Source organism: Halichoerus grypus, chromosome 11, assembly GCF_964656455.1.
Source record: "Halichoerus grypus chromosome 11, mHalGry1.hap1.1, whole genome shotgun sequence".
NCBI classification, from domain to species: domain Eukaryota; kingdom Metazoa; phylum Chordata; class Mammalia; order Carnivora; family Phocidae; genus Halichoerus; species Halichoerus grypus.
Window position 1 is genome coordinate 47,962,935 of NC_135722.1, and position 18,071 is coordinate 47,981,005.

At 51.9% G+C, this 18,071-nt stretch overlaps 1 protein-coding gene across 4 annotated transcripts in view; it reads right to left on the reverse strand.

Annotated features, from left to right (window-relative positions):
• Window positions 1–18,071, reverse strand: part of PPFIBP2 (PPFIB scaffold protein 2) — a 160,909-nt gene that overhangs the window by 129,262 nt on the left and 13,576 nt on the right. The gene's annotated exons all lie outside the window — the stretch shown is intronic.

Below are 18,071 nucleotides of genomic sequence, written 5' to 3' on the forward strand. Positions count from 1 at the left end.
CCGATTCTGTCATCTCTCGAGCCTTGCCCTCCTGGCACGAGTGCGCCGTCTCCACGAACCTTTAGCATGCGATCCAGCTCACTCCTGAAATGAAGAGCCATTGTTAGAGTCCCAGGTTCCAGAAGCTGCCTCCAGCACGGGGGAAGCGCCTCTGCGAGTCAGGGACAGAGGGTGTGCCCTGCAGCGGGGGTTGCGATGGTCTCAGCAGGCACACAGCTGTCTCCCGGCTGCATCCTCCTGCACCTGCAATGCTTTGGTTGGGTAGGTGTGACCCCGGCTGAGACCCCACGACCACTTTCACTTCTCGGATGGTCCAAAGGGCCTCGGAAAGCTGCAGGCACGCTGTCGTGGGGAGAGTTCTGTCCCAGGAACTTGGAGCCCTTCCTCTTACCATGTGAGTTCTACTCTACCCAACACCATGCAAGGTGCAGCATCCCATCTCCTCAGGCCTGAAGGGCGTCTCCAAGGACACACAGTGCAGCCACTCCCCCCGTGCTGAGTCTCCCGTCTAAGGGGGAAGATGGCGGTTGGTGCCATCTCTGGACAACCCTGCCTCTACAAAAGGTCTTTCAGCTAAACTGTCTTCCTGCAGCCTCTTCTCATTTTTCTTGCTTCCCACCTGCTCCCTGGCTGGCAGGGAGAGACTGACAACAGTATTTGCAATCCCTAGTTCACATCCATAAACTGGAGGCAGGAACTGTTGTTTGCTCCTTCAGCAAAAGCCCCGTGTGTACCCAATGGGCATAAGCGCTATGGAGAACAGAGGCCTGGCTCCTCTACCCCAGGATGGCACGGGTCAGGAAACAGGGGGTCCTGAGGGTCTCGGCCCATGTTCCCTGTGGAGTTGGACTTTCAAAGAGAAGAAAGCAAAGTGAGCAGCCATAGGGAAGTGGCTTTGGAGATGGTGTGGATAAAGATTTTAGGACTACAAAGAACCACAGGGGACTGTACCAGGCAGTAGCAGTTCAAATAGTCTGGGTTCAAACACTGCTCTGCCATTTACTACGTGATCTCTGAGCCTCAGTATCCTCATCTGTAAAATGGGGATAATACCAGCACTTGATTCACCATGTTGACGTCATGATTAAATGAGGAATTAATATTTCATAGAAAATACTTAGTACATTCCCTTACAGATAGTAAGTGCTCAACATAAGCTAGCTGTTTTTCTTTTTGTTTTTGAAGTAAGGCAATAATCTCAGGAGGTATTTGTGCCAGGACAGCTCACTGGAGGAGAGACTTTAAACTCAATAGGGTAGGCTCCGGGAGGGAGAACCCAGGTAAGTCCAAGAGGCTGGTTCCCCTGGGCATGGCAAAGAGAGATAAGCAACGATGTGTGTGGAGGGGGAAGGCGGTGATTCATAGGCGCAAAGGCCAAGGAGGGTTTGGGAACAGGCACTGGGCTTCAGCAGGCCAAGAACCATTGCACAATCAACTCGGGAATGAGAATGGGAGCTTGTGGAGGGGGTGGGAGCCTCGTCGGCACCTCAGGGCTGTGGCAGGAGCCAGGCAAGGCTGCACAAGGAACAGAGCTGCCCCTGCTGAGAAGAGCAGCCAGACAGCTGGGGACCCCAAACGCCCGTGTGCAGATCTCAGGGCCTAATTGGAAGCAAGCTTGGGGGCGGGGCGGGAGTGGGGGAGAAAGGAGAGGTAGCAGGAAAGTGGGGTGAAGCAGAAGCAGGGCAATAATCGGCACATTCCCACCTGTTCAGAGACATTGAAAGTCTGAAATAATTCCCTCTGAGGACTTTCCCCTACTCCTGAAAAAAATCCAAACTGCTCGCTCACTGTGACCTCTAAAGAGGCAGTGTAGGATCTGGCGAGGCCAACTCCATGTTGCTCTCCCCATTGCTCATGTTCTAGCAGCATTGGTCTCCTGTCTTCCCCCCAACACTCCAAGACCTTCTACTCTGCAACTTTCCACTTGCCATCCCCTCAGCCCTGAGTGTGCTTTCCCAGCTCTCTGCATGGCTGGTTTCTCCTCATCTTCCAGGTTTCAGCTCCCATGTGTCTTCGGAGAGAGGCCTTCCTTGCACACCTCCATCTACAGCAGCCCTTTGAAGCACAGCAATTCTAAAGTATCTAGTCCATATACTTTCTTCCTTGCTAACTGGCCTTGCTTACCTCCCCATGGAGGCAGGGGGACCCTGTCTGCCTTGTTCACCCCTATATGCCCAGTGCCTAGCAGAGTGCCTGGCACTCAGAAATTTATGAGTAAATACTTGTGAATAATGGGTAGGTCCATTCCACCAACATTCCCTGAACCCTGTAATGCTGCATACTAGGGAGATATTGATAAATCAGACCTAGTCCCCGCCCCCATGGACCAGGCAGTCTAGTGAAGACAACAGTAAAAACAAATAATTATGATGCAATATGGGGTATATGCTGATTGAGGCAGGTATGCTGCTTCCCTGGGTCTTGAAGGATGAGTAGAAGCTTTCTCAGAAGATAAGGAGAATGCTATTCCAGGCAGAGGGGGTGGAAAAGCAGAGAAGCATGTAAGGGCAGGATGGAGTTGGCAAATATCACAATGGTTGGTGAGATTCTACCGGAGCATCCAGCTGCTCATGATGAGTCAAAACCGTCCACGGAATTCACATAAGTGTGACAAGGGCAGGTAATGAGAGGAGCTTGGAGTCACACCCACCACTTCAGGGGTCTGGATGTCGGTACACAACACACCAAGTGGCCTCAGATGTAAACAGGACAGGTTTTTGAGAAGGAAGTTCTCCTATTTCAACAGACAGGCCCCACATGGGGCCCTCTTAGCAGGGTAGAAGGGGAGAGGACAGTTGGAAGGTACCCAGCCCGGAGGGCCCAGGCCACATTCCCCTGCAGTAGAAGGGCCATAAAAGGAGGCCCACGGGCCTTCTGCCCAGTGATGAGTTTGTACTTGGCAAATAGCAAGTTGGGTGGACCCGTGGGAGGTGGTGTGAAGTGAAACGTGAGTCAAAGGTGTATCATATGTACACCCTGGGAGCCTGGGCCGGTAGTTGGGAGCGCTCAGAAGCCAGAACCTGTTTCCGGCAGCGGATGAGCTCAGTTCCAGACCTCCTAGGTCTGGGGCGATGGCAGGACACCTGGGTAAGAAGGGGCCTCGCCAGCTGCCATCACAGGGCAGCTGTGAGGTGTCAGCGGTGTGGGGGACAGACAGACCTTGGAAGGGCCAAACATGCCATCGATGTAAGGCCTCCAGCTCCCCCCGTGAGCACAAATACTCTCAGCAGAACAGGGAAGCCACAAGGCTGCCAATCATTCCCGGTCTGGCAGCTAGCAGGCGTTTTCTTCTCTGACCCCCGTCAAGGTTAGAGCTCCTGTTGGTAACACAGGATGGGACAATCACGGCCCTCAAGGAACTTGGGGCCTCAGAGGCAAACACGCCAGATGGCAGCATTCAGTGTCTGTTCATCCCTGCAGGGACACAGCACCCCCCTTGGGAGCCTGGGTTCATCAGGGATGTGGGGCTTAAGTGCACAAAGCTCCAGAAGGAGGGTGCTTGGACGCCTCCTAGAGAGAAGCGAGGTGAGAGGCGACGACCCAAAGCGGCTGGGAGAGAGCCACATCCCAGGGAAGACTCCAAAGGCCCAAGCGAAAAGCAGGGCAAGCTCTAAGCAGGTGGTGGGGAGTGGAAGTGAAATCACATTCTCTACCAATGACAGGAGACCCATCCAGGGGCCTGACACAGCACGGACGCCAGAGGAAGAGACAGCGTGCCCAGGGGACTCCCTCGCAGGGGTGTGCCCCAGCCCAGGAAGGAGAGGGGCAGGCAGAGGATGATGGTGCTTTTAACGAGCTCAGTACAGTGACAGTTGTTCTAGTGGCCAAAACCAGCCTTCATTCTCTCCGGACACCTGGACAATTCATGGAGCCCTGCACTGGATGGTGGAGGAGCAGGCAGACGTCTCTTACCGAGAGACTAGCTCATCCCTAGCTACAAAGAAGAGGCCAGGATGGTAAGAAAGGGTGTAGCCCACGTACCATTCACCCTTCCCTTCACCCACAGGCCTCTCTAGACGCTGTCTTCCTCCTATCTGTGACGATGTCCCACTAACGCAGAACTTGACCCTCTTTGCTACCAGGCAGAGAGAAAATGACCCTGTAGCTATAAAGCCAGCCAACATGGGACAGCCATGTTTTTAGAATGACAGTGTCTGGTGACAGATGTCATAGCCACCTGAACTGCATCATACAAAGGCCAGTTGGGCACCTGGACGTTGATCAGGGTGCAGTATTAAGGGTTCTGAAGTTTGGAAAGTGAGCCACAATTAGCCGCCCATTATCTGATGCACTCTCAGGCGGGCAGTAATTTAGATATTGCATTAGCAGGAACTGTTGATTAAGATAAATCTTGGGCAAGTAACCTTGCCTTATCCCACCCATACTGAAGTGCAAGTTTCCATTCCATTTTATAAAGTACCTTCCTGTCAGTAAAAGTGGTTAGAGCTGCAAGTGTCTTGGGCAGGCTGCCAATGGCCCAGACGAAGGAAGGAATCAGGAACAGATCCAGAGTCCCTGGTACCCTTACTCCTCCAAGGTCTCTATGCCATGGACACAGCTGAGCCAGAGCTGGGACCTGACTCCTTGGCAGCTGCGTCCAGGCAGAGGGGTGGGGAAGGACGGTGTCCCCAAGTAGAAGGCAAGGCCTGGGGAAGGAACCCTCAACCAGGAACCTACCACTACCAAACTTGGACTCATCATACACCTCCTCCTTCCCCACACGGCCACCAAGTGGTAAAGAAGCATCACCGTATCACAACCAACCAAAGCCTTTTCCCCACAATTTCCAGGTTGCCCAGAAACCAGAACTGCTCTTAAATGGTCATTTTAAGAAATACCTCTTGCTATTCCTATGCTTGGGAGACAGCTTCTTAAGGTATAAGAAATTTATCAATTTGGGGTAAGAGAGCAAGAAACCATTTTCAGTATTTAAAAAAAACAGGAAGATGGAAGACATACAAGGGAAATTGATGGCAGTGCTAACATTCTCGATCACATCCTATATCATCCAATAACACCTTTATTTTCAGAGCACAAAGAAGAAAGATCATAGGTTTCATAGCCAGACAGTCTTGAGTTAAAACATGCACTCTGTGACATAATGGCTGTGGGTCTTTAGACAAGTTATTTAACCCCTCTCAGACTTAATGGTCTCATCTATAAAACTGCGTTGTTACCAGTGAAAGCAAACAAGATCGACCTCAGGGAAATACCGCAGACTGAACCAAACATCTAATTTAGCTATCCACCACAACAACAGTAGAGGAATTTATTTTGAAAGACATAAACCCACAAGGACACGGAGAAGTGATAGGAGACATAAGGGCAACGTCTCTGCAGCAAACGTAAAAGGGCAGCCAGTCCATGTTGGAGAGCTTCCCAAAGCTTGGGGAGAGATTTCTCCGCTAACACGAAATTCACAGGACACCTCATACATCAGAACACCCAAAGAGATTTGTGTCACTGATGAGGAAGTTGTTTAATTCAATGATAAGAAAATAGAAAACCAAGCAAGTGACAAAAGAATTGCATGGAAACCAAAAAGTAAAAGTAACCCCAGACCTTATCTAACTGGAAGTGTGTGGGCAGCCTGGTGGGGATGGACCACGCTTGTGGGCAGTGGGGGTGGGGCTGGAAAGGCAGCGGAGGATTCCTCACTGCATGGAGTGCTGACTCAGAAGTCACTAGATAATGACAACTGAAAAAAATAACAAAGCAACAGAACAAGCCTTTCTTCAGCAATATGGATAAAAATACTCAAAAATGTAAAGAGGCTGCATCTGAGGAAGAGCAATGGGGATGGGTAGGCGGGGAGACAACAGCTGTTTTAACAAACCATGCACAATTATTTGACAGTTTAAACTGTGTTGATATATGCTAGTGATCAAAATAAAAACAACCAAAATGACTTAAAAAGGTAGTATGTGTGGTGTGCTGGGCACAGAGTAGAGACTCCGTGTGTGTTCCTTCCTCCTCTTCCGCAGGTGTCTGTTAGCTACTCGCTGGTTTATCCCATGCTGTCTCACGTAATCCCCCACACACCACTTACGAATTGTCCCACTTTGCCGATGAGCAAAAAATCAGGCAGCTTGCCTGAGGATGCACACCGTCCTTCCACTTTGCCTCTGAAACAGAAACCCTGTAGAGGGTTTGGAGTACAGGAGGATCTAATATACCTTTTCAAAAAGGAACACTTTGGCTGAAAATGGACAGGGTTGGTGGGGGTGCAGTGCACCGGTGAACACAGGAAAACCAGGTGAGAGATGAAGGTAGCTTGGGCCAGAATGAAGGTGGTAAATGTTCTAATTCTTGATATATATTGAAGGCAAAGCCAGCAAGCTATACTGATGGAGTGGACATGGGAGAGAGGAGTCAGAATGACTATGAGGTTTTTGCCCTGAGTCTCTGGGAGACTGGGAGGGCTGCAGGAGCAACTGGAGGGAAGAGGGATCAGGAGATTGGTTTTGGAAACGTTCAGTTTAAGGTGCCTAAGGTGGAGGGGCGGGCCGCCTGGGTTAAGTGTCTGCCTTCGGCTCAGGTCATGATCCCAGGGTCCTGGGATTGAGCCCCACATCAGGCTCCTTGCTCAGCGAGGAATCTGCTTCTCCCTCTCCCTCTGCCCCTCCCCGCTCATGCTCTCTCTCTTTCTCTCAAATAAATAAATAAATATAATCCTTAAAAAAAAAAAAAAAAGATGCCGAAGGGGACAACTAGGAAGATATGCTGATGGGGCGCCTGGGTGGCTCAGTCAGTTAAGTGACTGCCTTCGGCTCAGGTCATGATCCCAGGGTCCTGGGATCGAGCCCCGCATGGGGTTCCCTTCTCGGCGGGAAGCTTGCTTCTCCGTCTCCCACTCCCCCTGCTTGTGTTCCCTCTCTTGCTGTCTCTCTCTCTGTCAATTAAATAAATAAATAAAATCTTAAAAAAAAAAAGGGAAGATATGCTGAGTAAGGCATTTGGAAATATGAGTCTGATGTTTGGAGGTAAGTCTGGCTGGAGAGAATCTGGGAGCTATCTCACCAAGATGGAATTTAAAACAACTGCATGAAGTAACCTAAGTAGTGTAGAGGGAGAGAGAGCGGAAGGAAGGAGGAAATGGAAGGAAAGGGAAGGGAAGGGAAAAGAAAAGAAAAAAGCAAAGCAAAGCAAGAGGCCCCAGAACTCTCTGGAACACTTCAACACAGCCATCAGGGAGAAGAACCAACAAAGGGGACTGAGGAGGAACAGCCAGGCAAATTGAGAAAGTGCTGCCCTAGAAATCACATAGAGGGTTCAGGATGGAGAAGGATGTAATCAGGAGAGCCAAGGTCCGCTGAGTCAGACCAGAGACGGTCTTCTCTCCCAGTGCTCACTGCTGGTGATCTCATCTGCTCCCACAGCCTCACCTGTCCCTGCATTACCTCACCCTAGACTCCTGCAAGCACCTCCTAACTGGCTGCCTGCCTCCAGGCAGCCCCATCCACCCACCCTGCACTGAAGATTCGCCTGACTCAGTGGTCCTCAAACACTGGTGTTCATCAGAGTCACCCGGACAACAACACAAGCACAGAGGTCTGGTCTCAGGGGCTCATCAGCTCCTAGAATTCATGCCTTTTACCACATGGACTCAGCCTACCGGGTTGCAACTTTAACTTCCATCACCCCTCGGACCAACCTCTGCCTCATCCCAAGCAAGTGTCTTTTCATCTGTGGACAGACAACATTAGTTGACTGCACCAGTTGCTTTCCTGCTTTATGCCCAAGCCAGTAGCTTTTCTTGCTAAATTCCCCATCTTCTCTTCTAGCCAATTCTTCCAGGAAACCAAACTTGATCCTGCCTACTTAAATGTGATCTCCCCATCTCTTACTTTTTTGGGAAAGGGAGGAAAGCGGCAGTGCACACCCATCTCCCCTGTAACTCTTCTGTGTGTCTTGGTGCCTGAGGGCACCCCCATTCCGTAAGCCCTGGGGACACTTTCACAGATTCACTGATAAAACTATTCATCGTCAGTGGGAAACCAGAGCCTGAGAGATAGGTGTGCCCCTGACCCACACCTGACACCCACTTCCCTCTCCATGCCCTCACACTTGGCAGGCCCCCAAAGATGGCCTTCTCCAATATGCTCCCCACCCACCATGGTGATGCCACCACAGTCGTCAAGCCAGAAACCTGGGAGTCATCCCGGGCCTTCCCGCCTCATCCACATCCAGGTGGGTCTCCACATTCAGCAAAGTCTCCCTCTCATATCTGTCCCCTCCTCTTCTCCTGCCCCACTTCAGGTCACATCATCTCCCATCAGAAGGCCCACGACGGCTTCCTGCCTACAGCCTCACTCCCACACACCCCTCCTGCTCCACCCTGCTGCCAAGAGCACGGGGCTATTCCACAAACCTAACCGAGGCACTCCAGCACTTGTACGACCGCTCACCAGCATCTACCCCAGACAGAACGGGAAGGGCCCATGAGATAGTCAAGAGCATGCACTCTAGCCAGGCTGCATTTGGGCCCACATTCTTCCGTCATGGGCTATGTCCTTGGACAAGTTCCTTAACCTCACTGAGCTTCATTTCCCCTATTTATAAAGTGCAGGTGAAAATATACACATAGTGGGATTATGGGGATGCAGTGAGATACCGTATGCCGAAGTCCTCTGCATACAGCAGCCTGGGAGTTCACAATCACAGCAGTGATAATCCTCTCAGCCACACTTGGCCCCCTCCTGAGCACTAACCATTTCACCCCTCCTGATTTTGCTGTAAGGCCCCTTCAACATGCGAGACTTTAGCCCATGACGCCCCATTCCACCTGCTCAATTCCCGCTCCTCATCCAAGGCGCAATTCCAGCGTCATGATTCTAGGGATCCCCCCCACATGGAAGTGACCGCTCCGACCCAGTCCCCCTCTCCATGCCTATGACAGACTTCCCTCACAGCACCTGGAACTCTCTAGAGCACCGGCCACTTGTGTGTGTGACTCCTTTGCGTGGTAAGCTCTTCGTGGGCAGGGCAGTCTCTGAAGCCCAGAGCTCGGCCCCGGACCTGGCTCAGAGCGGGCCAGCTCATGTGTGTTGAATGGACAGACAGAACCACACCGCTGCCTGAGGGAGGCAGCGGGAAGCTGACCAGGGGCAAAATTCCTCTCCATCTGTGGTTCTTAAAACAAGTTACCCACTTCCAAAATACAATGGGACAGGTATAGGACAGACAGTCCCCTTCCATGAAGGAGAAGAGGTCACTGGTCTAAACGGGAAATTGAGAGGCTCCCGTGGGTGGCAGGGGCTCTGAGCAGCCCTCGGAGGCCCTGTCCAGTCTGGAGGCCTCTGTCCCCAAAGGGAAGGGCCTGATGGGGAGGAAAAGCAGCCCATGTGGCCTCAGGGCAACGGCGGGGCCCACAGACCCCGTCTCTGTGGCAGGACTGAAGGACAGGCCACGGACGCTGGCTTTCTGTCGGGACACAGGAGGGGATATCAGAACATGGAGCAGTGGGAGCAGGACAGGGGGCCGGGGGCTGAGAAAGAGGCCTTTAGTGACTATCTGAGTCTGATCAAAGCGAAGAGGTGGAGCCTGGATTTCTTCTTCTCCCGAACAGAAGCTTACGTAGCCTCAGAAAAACCGCACAGGAGACAAGAAAGCCTCCGAAGGTGAAAAAGCCACTGACCTTGAGGTCACTTCTGATAACAAACATCCGTTTGACGCTTTCGGCTGTAAAGGTATTGTCCACACACAGGCTTCTCATTCCCACGGAGACACCCCAGGTCAGGCTGCTCGGTTTGGTCGGCCAGTGAAGCTGAGGCTGGGGGGCTGGGACGGGCCGGAACTGCCCGAAGGGCCCGAAGCCTAGGCACGGTGCCGGGCCCAGCGGGGGACGAAGGCAGGATTTCTTGCTTAGCGTCTTTCTTCCCCGCGGTGCCAGTTTAGTGAGCTGTGTGCGCTGGGCATTCCCCGCCCCTCCCTGCTGGGCGAGTCCCTAAAGATCCCTAAGAATGTTCGTGCTGGAGCCCAGCTCCATGCAACCCGCTGGAAGGAGTCCTTTTTCTTTCTGGCCCTTCCATTGAAACCCTAGCCCAAGTCCTGTCACATGTCGCCGCTCCATCACTGGGCTCCTCTGGCACATCCAAACCCAGATGCTTCCACTTAAGCTCTTACCCAAAGGGCTCAAGCCCTTCTCCCCAAACCGCAGCCCTGCAGACAAGGCTCCACGACCCCAAATAGTTCTCCCACCAACATGCAACCATAGCAGGGGACTCGGTCACACAGCTCAACACCCTCCTCAGAGGAATGCAACGGATAGCATCAGGTGCAGACACCTCAGCTCTGGGTGCCGTGAGGCCGGACTTCCTCCCAGCTCAGCTGTCTCCCAGACTCAGGAGCAGGGCCAACATCCTCCCTCCTGCTCAGAATGGCAAGCTTCTTAAGAGAAACACCACCCCCAAAGACATGAGCATGAGACACCACGGGTCCAGCCCACAAGGAGGAGCACGGGGTCTGGCCAGGAAACGGGTGTGAGCGAGCGTGAGGTTGTCATGGCTCACACCCAAACAGCACATCGGACCTTCTGGGCTTCAGAACACCGAAGAGCTGATGTTGGGTTCCCATCCAGGTCTTTGCTTAATATTTTTAAACACTTGCTTCCCCTTCCTCTGACTGTTCTCACCTCCCATTTCTGCTCTTGACATTCTGCCTCCCAGCTGGTCCTTTTCCCCAATTCAAGGGCTTACTGTAGTGAAGAGGCCATGGCAATCTCAGTGACCAGGGCCACGGGCCTCAACTCAGGCCTGCTGAGGAAAGGTTGGGGCAGATCTCAGAAGACAAGCAAGTCAGGTACTCCAGTGAGGAGAGGGATCAAGGGGTGGGGCAGGCAGGCCAGAATCTGTGCCTTTGGGAAGAGGGAGCTGGTGAGCCAGACAGTGTCCAGCGGACAGAGCATCACCAAGCCCCCCATCAAGGTGCCTCTTACCATGTGCTTACAACAAGTCCATCTGTGTCTTCACTGCGGTGGGGGCTCACTGCAGCCACTTAGAGAACTTGGGATGGAAGGTTCTTTCCCTTCCTTCTGAGAGTCTCAGAAATAGCAAGTCTGAGGAGTAGACATAAATGAGTGTCCCCTTCCAGGTGGGACGTGAAGGACCGCGCCTCAGCCACAACACCTCACACGCTCGAAGACCTCGCTGCCTGCCCCATGGCCCCCACCATCCACGAGCCAGCAAATGATGGCATGCCACCTGGCGCCCTGCAGTCTCCACCTGTGGGCAAAAGCTGCCTGCTCCAGAGGTTCACAGGGGGTTTCCCCGGGCCTACAGAAGCAGCAGCTCCTGTGAAAATGCTTTGTCCTCATTCCCTCATTTAAGCTTCCTGGCCATCCTGCGATGGATAGATTATCATTATCAGCCCCATTTTACAAAAGAGGCAACCAAGATACAAAGATTAACACTGCCTGAGGTCACATGGTTGCTGACAGTCCTTCCATGGAGTCCAGTCTGTCTGTCACCTAAGTCCCTGCTTGCTCTCCCCACCACACTGCCTTCCCCTGCAGATTTGCTCAGAACAGTGAAGGCTGGGATACGGGATGCTGGTCTCCATGTCTGAACAGGGCTCAGAACACTGGGGACAAGGGACGACAACCTTCTGCCCTACATACAGTATCCTCATGGGGACTCTGTGCACTGCCCTGAGCCCCCTCAACTCTGTTACAAGATCGTATTTTACTCAAAAAAAAGACAACACAGAAGAGAAAACAACTGTCATAAAAAATGCATGACCCATAAAAATCAATATATATACTTTTAGATTTGTTTATCCATTTAACAAATACTACTTGCTCCCCATTATCTGTAAAACCCTGTAGTAGATGCTAAGAGGAAATTAATGAATGTTACTGATCTACCAAGGGCCCAAACTCCTCCATCTCTCATCCATGTCAATTAGAATGTGAAGGTTGCTTGTAGAACGGGGCCTCTATATGGGATCCATAAGGCAGAGCCAACAAACTTTGGCTTTTACCAACTTCGACTTCAGAAATGCGTAAATTAATGGTTTAATTTTAAAGTCATCGTGGTACTCCTTTGTGAGAAGAAAAACATCATTTCCCTGAAATTCTCATCGTCTCTAAAATTAAGTTCAGATGGGGCGCCTGGGTGGCTCAGTTGGTTAAGCGACTGCCTTCGGCTCAGGTCATGATCCTGGAGTCCCGGGATCGAGTCCCGCATCGGGCTCCCTGCTCGGCAGGGAGTCTGCTTCTCCCTCTCCCACTCCCCCCTCTTGTGCTCTCTCTCTCTCTCACTCTCTCTCTCAAATAAAAAAAAAAAAAAAAAAAAAAAAATTAAGTTCAGATGGCAATTCAGTGCTAATGTCAACTTGACAACTTCACTAGCTCAACAGGCAAGTCACATGTAAAACCTCACATGGAGGTTACTTGCAAAGAGAAGCTGAGCTTCACAAATCGACCATTTGCCCGTCATGTTACGGACAGTAAGGCTCGGTCTGACACCCACTCACTCAAGCGGATGAATGGTCAAAGGGTAGCTGGTGGACGCCTGGTGCCATAGAGGTCCCGGTGATCCCAGAAAGACACACGCGCCCAACAACACAGCACCCAGTGCACTCCCGGGAGAGGGCAAGGCAGTGGGAGGAAGGAGTGACAGTGTGGTGTGGGCGACCCCAGAAAGCTTCAGAGAGGCAGCATGCAGAAATGCAAAAGGAGTAAGGAGTGTACATATCCTAAGGTATGCTGGGGGGCGGTGTGTGTGCCCGTGCATGCACTCATGTATGCGTATAACTAGGCGTGACCAGAGAACCGGGAAAGAGTGAGAGCAAATGAGGCTAGGACCAGTTTATGAGGGGTCTCTCCGCTCACCTCACCCCTCCTAGAACTTGGCCTTTACCCATCAGGCAATGGGAGTCACTACCTGGAAACCTCCCACCCTTTTCCAGCAATAATGCAGCAGGATGCAAGGACCTTCTCCCTGAGAAGAACCAGGCCATGGCAGCCCGTCCCCTCCACTGCCCCCCTCAGGAACCCTCCCACACCCTGCTCTGACTCCATTTCCCCTTCCAGCACCCCCTCGTTCTGGACAGCAGGATGGGGCCCCCTCTACGGCAGGCCCTGTCAGCCCTGCTGCATGTCAGCAGTCAGCACACAGGACCATCCCCTGATACCCGCCGACCTCCCTCCAGCCACCTCCCCAGCTCACAGGCACCTCTGGATCACGACTCGCCCCAACTCCCCCTGCCTGGGGAGCCAAGTTCACATACCTCCGCTTCTCCAGACCCTCGTGCACCCAGATCTTTAATCTGGTGCGTCCTTCCTACCTGACTCTCCTCAGCGCACTACCACATCTTTCACTGGTGAGAAACAGAATCCCTCACTTCCCCTTCTCTCCTCCTCAGACTTCCCCTAATCTATCCCCACCGAGGCCCAGCCTCTGCGTGGTTCTCTCTCAAAGCTGAATCGGCTCTCTCCCCTCTTCCACTCCTTCCTCCTGACCCACACAAATATTAAAGCCTCTGCTCTCTGAAAACACTTCCTTCGGCTACCATCTCGTGCTTCTCCTCGGCTTCACTGCCAAAGCCCTCACCTCCTGCTCTCTCTGGTACCTGCTGCCACGAGATCACCTCTGGGCCCTGCTGTGCTCCTCCCCCTGAAGCTATGCACGTTTTTACTCCTGTGAGAGGCAGCAGAGGATTGCTTTCCTTGGCGTCTCATCCACACCCAAACTCCTCTAGTACTCTCCTCCTTGGGCCTTGGGGACAAAAGCTCTCTGGGTTCCTCCAGGTCCTCCCCCTTCACTAAATGTCCTATGTCTCAGCCTCCACTCACTGCCTCTGGGCAGATTCCGTGCTCAGCTCTCTTCCTGTTTTTCTGCTCCCTGGACAATCCATATTTCATCTCCATGTTCACCACTCACAACACTAGCCTACTTTTGTAAGCTCCAGACCAAAGTATCCAAATGCTCATCAGCTTTCTGGCCATTTCTGAGCAGCCTCCGAGGTCCAGCATGATCTGAAACTCTCAGCATGGTCCTGGTCTCTATGAGCAGCTCCTGGCCTGCTTGACCTGCACGCCCTGCATTCCCCCGTGACCCTCCCCAGCCCTCCCATAGCAGACAGGTGCCTGTGGATTGCCCCGGGCAGGCAGCGCCGTCTGCCCCCTCCCCCCGCAGCCACACAGCCGGTACCCAGGTATCAGAAGCTTGGCCTTGGAAGGCCTCCTCTTATCTGAGCCGTAGCTGGCCTCTCCCACAGCAGTCCAAACCCATGAGTCAGGCATCTAAGGCTATCCGTTAGCTGACCCCAAACTCTCCTGGACACATGATGGTAATGATAATGGCAGCCATTTTTTAAACATTCATTCTGCCCTGAGCTAAGCATTTCTAGGTGTCTCATACCTCAATATCCATAACTGTTGTTGTCCAAATTTTACAGACAAGGAACCTGAAGCTTGCAGAGGTTAAATGATTGGTCAAATCCCACGTCCTGGAAGCAGTGGAGATGGGTTTGACCCCAGGCAGTTGACTCCAAGGTCAAGTTCTTACCACTCTGCAGCCCTTCCTCACTGAGTCTGGCCACTTCCAACTGCATTCTTCTGACTTCTTGATAGTCCAGCCATAGGAGAGCATTCCCCTTGTGCTGTGCCTTTTTCATGCTGTCCCTCAAGCTAAATTCCCTTCTCCAGTCTCTGTCCATCAAAACTCATTCTTCAAGGCGACTCTCCTTTCTCCAAGACAGCATCCCCACCCCTACCTGTCCAAGAGCACCTCTGTTGGCCCAAAACCATGCTTACACCTCCATTTGAGTTGTTTCATGTTGCCATGGAGATATCCAATAGGGGCTGACATTCTCTTTCTTGGACCTCACCTCCTGGGGGGCAGCTAAGTATCTGACTGAGGGAATGGGGGAAGGAAGCCAGCACCTGTGGCTCAGCCCCACCCTTCCCACTCTTTTTCCAGAGCCGCCTCGCCACAGGGAAGTGGCCTGTCCCCAGCAAGAGGCAGTCATCTAGGTCTCTGACCCAGGTGGATATGCTAACTGGGGAAAGGGATACACTGGGAATTCTACTGGCCACACTCTCTCAACACCTTTATGAGCCCCAAAGCTGTTATCTTAGTCTCCGTCCGTCTGACTCCTGGTCTTATTTTTCAATTGGTGCCAAACCCAGAGGGCATTTACGTAGTACAAACAATTACCAAACGCCCACCAACCTGGGCCACTCTCAGTGAAGGACGAAGTGGCAGTGGCCGTAGGACTGGTCAGTGTCGGTCTGTAGGGCACACTGGTGACTGGCACACCAGCTGAAGGCCCGCAGCAGCTTGGGGGGACACCCCTAGCATCCACCCGGTGCCCTCTCTCTGGGAGCCCGGCTCCCCAGCAACCTGCAGGAGACCCCGTAATCCATCTTCGGGAAACTCCAGGAGGGCGGTCTGGGAGGACAGGTATTTGTGCTGTGGCCAGTGGACGATGCCCGCCAAAGTAAATGAGTCCATTGGTTTCTGGTGTACAGACTAGCCTTGTCAGCTTGGTCAGCACAAATCAGGCCCTCAGGCCACAGGCATCCTTCAGTGAGTGGATAACGAGGGTGTCCAACCCTGCCGACTGCCCTCCCCAGACGTCCACACCTCCCCTGCCCCCTGGCAGACAGAAGCTTACCCACTGATAGGAACTGCTGGCCGTGTGCTTCCTCAGCCCAGAACACAAAGAAAGCGGCCCTCACTGCCCTTCTCACAGCAGAGAACACACATGCGTGCACACACAATTTCACCTCCAAGGAGGAAACAAATGGACATCAAGTCATTTTAGTGCCTCAACCTGACGATAGACTCAGAGAAATGATTCCAGTGTAGCCTTAACTTGAATACTTTCAAAAAGCTTCACTGCAAAAATTATCTCCTACAAGGGCACCTGGGTGGCACAGTCAGTTAAATGTCTGACTCTTGGTTTTGGCTCAGGTCGTGATCTCAGGGTGGTGAGATCGAGCCCCAATGCAAGCTCTGTGCTCAGCACGGAGTCTGAGATTCTCTCTCTCTCCTTCTGCCCCTCCCACTAGTGTGCACTCGCTCGCTCACTCTCACTCTCAAATAAATAAATAAATAAGTCTTTAAAAGAAATTATCCCCTAGAAATATAACCAGCAAGGGCTTATTGTTGAAGCTGGTTGATGAGTAAGCTGATTCATTACACGGTTCCTTCTACTTTTTTTGTTGTTGTTGTTAAAGATTTTATCCATTTATTTGAGAGAGAGAGAGAGAGCACAGAGGGAGAATGAGAGGGAGAAGTAGACTCCCTGCTGAGCAGGGAGCCCAATGCGGGACTCGATCCCAGGACCCTGGGACCATGACCTGAGCCGAAGGCAGCAGCTTAACTGACTGAGCCACCCAGGCGCCCCCTTTCTACTTTTATGTATGTTTGAATTTTTTTATAATAAAGGTGCTTTTTGTTGCTGTTTGTTTCTTTTAAATCTAGCACTTAGGGATCTGAGCTTTTCCAGAGGGGGGCACGGGATTCCACCTTACCTTGCTGGGGACCAACAGAACCAGAACTGAGGTTTGAACCTAAATTCCTGGTGACACAGACGACGCCCTTTCCACAGTGCTGTTCAGCCTCTCTGAAGGTCCTACCACGTGACCAAATGCTCAGCCCACCCTCGTTCAGACCCTCATCATCTCTCCCTCTGATTGCCAAAGCTGCCTCCTCTAGGCTTCCTACTTCTGGCTGACTCTCCTTCAACCCATCTTTCCCAGAGCAGGCAGGATATGTTTCGTAAAGCCGATGGCATTACTGCTCTGCTCCCAAACTCTCCATGGCTCCCCACTATTTCAGGAACAAAGCTGTACTCCACAGCTTGGCCATCCAAGTCCTCTTCCCAGCTGCACTTCTCACCATGTTCTCAGTTCAGCCCCCCTGAGCCACTTCCTACTCCCTAAATACAGAAGGATTTCCCTGTGCTCTCTCTTTCCTGTTTGGGATCCTTTTCTCCAGCTATACTTTCAAAGCTCACAAATTCTAAGACCTTCTCCACATGCACCAACCCAAGGAAGCCTTTCCTGACACCCTTACCCCCCGGGCCTGAAGGTGTTGGGTGCTTCCCTTTGCTTCTGCCATACTTGGTACTCACCTTTATCATCTCGCTTACAGCTCTGGTTATACCATTCCTCGATATGTCTGTCTCCCCTTCTAAATTAAGATGCTTGAGAGCAAGGAGTATGTGCTATTCACCTTTCTATCCTCAGAGCCCAGCAATGAGCCCGACCCAGGCAGACACTCAGGAAACGTTGGCAGACACAAAATGTTAAGTGTGCTCGCTGAGTGGAGAGCAAAGGGAGAAGGAGCATGCAAGACAAAGAGAGAGACCTTGGCCCGTTTTCTGAATAAGGGTGGGGGACTGTCCACGGCAGCCTCTCCCCTCTCTCTCTCTCCACACGGGGCCCCTCTCTTTGCGGCCTGATAATCAGAGCTGAAGGAGGACCAGCCATGGTCGGCCCTGGCATGAGCAAGAGACAACTGACGAAGGCAAGTCTATTTCCACAGGAACAACAGGAGGATGTAACTTCCCCTAACAGATGATAAAACCAGGCATTTCTCCTTATTCTATTATTTTCAAATGCTAAGCAACAAGAAAAAAAAAAAACCCACATCTGAATTGGCGAGCTTTCTCTATCATCTAGAATGTTCAGAGGCCTCATACATAACTTGAGCCTGTAGCCAGCTATCTCCTATGATCTCCCAAACTGCCTGGGGAGGAACACAGACCCCAGGATTTGGCAGTCTCGGGATAAATACTAATTGGATTAATCAGAATTTATTCTGTGTTTTGAACCCTCATTTCAACACTTGTTAAGAAGCTAAACAGTTTAATTTTGAATCAATGCAATAGTTTTCCTTTTGCATTAAAAAAAAAAAGTTTAGGGGCGCCTGGGTGGCTCAGTCATTAAGCATCTGCCTTCGGCTCAGGTCATGGTCCCAGGGGCCTGGGATCGAGCCCCGCATCGGGCTCCCTGCTCAGCAGGAAGCCTGCTTCTCCCTCTCCCACTGCCCCTGCTTGTGTTCCCTCTCTGGCTGTCTTTCTCTCTGTCAAATAAATAAAATCTTTAAAAAAAAAAA